Source organism: Asparagus officinalis, chromosome 1 (assembly GCF_001876935.1).
Source record: "Asparagus officinalis chromosome 1, Aspof.V1, whole genome shotgun sequence".
In the NCBI taxonomy this organism is placed as follows: Eukaryota; Viridiplantae; Streptophyta; class Magnoliopsida; order Asparagales; family Asparagaceae; genus Asparagus; species Asparagus officinalis.
Genome location: NC_033794.1, coordinates 117,769,993 through 117,773,278, shown reverse-complemented (window position 1 = coordinate 117,773,278; position 3,286 = coordinate 117,769,993). Strand labels below are relative to the sequence as shown.

The 3,286-nt window shown below is 33.2% G+C and overlaps 1 pseudogene; it reads left to right on the top strand.

Annotated features, from left to right (window-relative positions):
• Positions 1 to 3,079, top strand: part of LOC109840200 — a 9,921-nt pseudogene extending 6,842 nt beyond the window's left edge.

Below are 3,286 nucleotides of genomic sequence, written 5' to 3'. Positions count from 1 at the left end.
GCAACCGCACCGGCGGCGGCCGATCTCCGGCGTGTCAACCTCGTCGGCGATCATCCTAATTTTCTGTTTTTTATTAAAGAACCTAATTAGATCACATCTAATCAAATTAAATAACCAAAATACTTGATCTAATCAAAGAATCATAACCATGATCATATCAAAAACCCTCAATTGATCTCTATCAAAATCATTTTTTTGTGGATGAACAGTAATCCGAGAACGTGAACAGTAACCCACGCCCTAATCTTGATCTTAATCAAAATTTTAATTTAATCCAATAAAATAATCATAACCCTTGAACAACAACACCATAGTTTGATCTAAACAAACTTTTAATTTAATCTAATTAATTTCAGTTTAACAAATTAAACTGAGATGAATAGTAAGCTGATGAACAGTAACCGCGATTGTGAACAGTGTTTTCGACCAATGAACAGTGTTCTCAAACACGAACAGTGCCGCCGATAAACAGTGTTCTCGGCAATAACAGAGCACCGATGAACAGTGTTCTCGCCGATGAATAGTAACCCGAATTTAAAAAATGCTTTGATCTTATTAAATTATTACAGATTGGATTCTAAAAACCGCTCTGATACCATCTGTTGGAATCATGACATACAACGTAGCGGAAAAAGCATATCATGACTAAAAATCAAAATTGATTAAATATTAAAAGAATACCTGAAAAGCTTTCCGAATTTCTACAATAACCTGTCCTGAGATTAATCCGAAATAACTTCCTCAAGAGATAAAGCCTCCAATTGAAATCCACCCATCACCGTAGAGGAGCAATACTGAGAGATAGGTTCTCAAAAATCTATTTCTTCATATTATCTTCATAAGATTTTCAATCTCTTCTTTTTTTTTTATAAGGCTACATATGAACCCTATTTATAGGATTACACTAGTCTTAGAGATTTTAACTTTAAACAATTCATAATTATTTAGAACTCTATCCATAACAATTAAGGATAGAATAGATTTGTTCAAAAACTTTATCCATAACAATTAAGGATAGAAATAGATTTATTCAAAAACTTTATCCATAACCATTAATGATAGAAATAGAATTGCATTGCATGTATACCTCTTCTAATGACATTAGTGAGACCAATTGGGTCCCATATCGAGAACCAATTATTAATCAAATTAATAATTTTAATTTAACAATCAAATCCCTATCCGACCAATTGTTCATAAAAGCTCTTCCATAATATGGGATTAATTATTAATAAATAATATCTTACATTCACTCCCTTCCAGTATCATTTATTTTAGGCAACTCTTTTAAGCAGGACAACTCACCTATTTGCTCATGCCTAAATTTGTAATTCCCATGAACATAAATAAAAATTATTTTAAAACATCAAAATATTTTATTTTTTATAAGAAAATAAATTTTTAAAAATATTTTCAAAAACACCTGTCGGCAGGAATTTAATAGCTTCATGGGAATGCATAATAAATTAACTCATCATAATGAGCATACTGGATCCTATCTAGATATTCATCATTTTCTTAAATGAAATTTAGCAACCCAATGTTTCAGGTTATGTAGCGCTTGCTAAACAAGCTTAACCATCACATCAAAGCATACTAAATTATCAAATCGAAAATGACAATATCATCAAGTCAAAGGGACCATGTAACAATTTGAACTCTCTATTTCTTAGGTGACTCATCCTAGAGAATTCAAATACGGTCTAGTGCTACACACATCATAATGCGTGCTTATGACATACACCCGGAGAATCTTCATTCTCGATGGTTGAGACCCACCACCATATTTCATATATCGGTGTCATGCATAATAACCTGTTATAACAAAGTTATCCTTTACTAGTTATATGTTAAGCACAAATTTAAGAAATTTCTAAGTTAGATCATATCTCCAAGCAAGTGACCATCACAGTGCATGATCTAACAAAATAACTTCTAAGGATATATATAACAATTATATAAATAATACCCAAATTATGTGCAACAATTAAATTTATTAATATTACAATATTATTACATAATTTGTATTGGATGTTCAAGGGCAAATTATTATTACTATTCCAGCACTAATGGGTGTGAAAGTCCTTGTTCTTGATGAAGCTGGCCGTTTATTAGATATGGGATTCCGGAAAGATATTGAAAAAGTTGTTGCTGCTGTTCCGAAACAGCTTCAAACACTTCTTTTCTCTGCTACAGTTCCAGATGAGGTATGGTCATGACCATATAAGTTTCTGTTATCTCCAGCTTTACAATAGCATTCGAGAAAAGAGTAACATGTGCTCTGTTTTTTGGCCTCAGGTCCGCCAAATTTGTTATATTGCCGTGAAAAGAGACCATGAGTTTGTTAACACAGTTGAAGAAGGTAGTGAAGAGACACACTCGCAGGTAGCTTCCAGATGTACTATATTTATTTGTGATCAGTACATCAATCATCTTGTCACTCTTTGATCTAGCCTGATGAAACTGGTTAGACAAATGCGTTTAATTGCACCACTAGAGAAGCAACTTCCAATATTATATAGTCTTTTAACAGACCACACGGCAGAGGACGTTGAGTACAAGGTATGCTTTACTATTTGCCGATGCTGGAAATATGTTTGTCTTTGTTCCGGATGTTCTTGTTTGCAATATTGTCAATGGGAGATATTTTTCAGGTGATTGTGTTCTTTTTTTTTTTGGTCAATGAAAAATTTGTATTCATAAAACCAATTGTAAAGTTTATGTACATCACATTTCTCTATTTGAGATATCTATTAACATTTTGAAGACAGAAAACTGAAAATACAAAATACTAACGACAGCACACTACCGCTATAAAGAAGTCAGCCAGTCTTTGAGCTCAGGAGGGCTAGAGTTGTTTAGAGAAATGGTAAACAACTCCACCTTAATTTCTTTGATCAGCACTTCTGGAGCTCTACACATTTGCTTGAAGATTCTCTCATTCCTTTCTTTCCAAATACAGTAGACTGAAGTGGACAAAACCATTCTTTTAAATCTTTTTTTGAAACCCCTCCCCTTCAATCTGTTGCAATACCAGTTTATAAGCAAATCCCAATCACAGGTTCTCCATTTGAATTGAAGCCAATTTGTAATCCCATTCCAGACTTCTTGTGAGAAGGAACAAGAAAAAAAAAAGATGATTTCTATTTTCCAAATTGGTACCTGAGCATAAGCTGCAGCAATTAGATTGAATAATTCCTCTGCTTTGAAGTTTGTCTTAAGTAAGAAGCTTGTCTCGGATTGTTAACCACAACACAAAATTGTGTTTGGGGTGATTCCAGCTCTC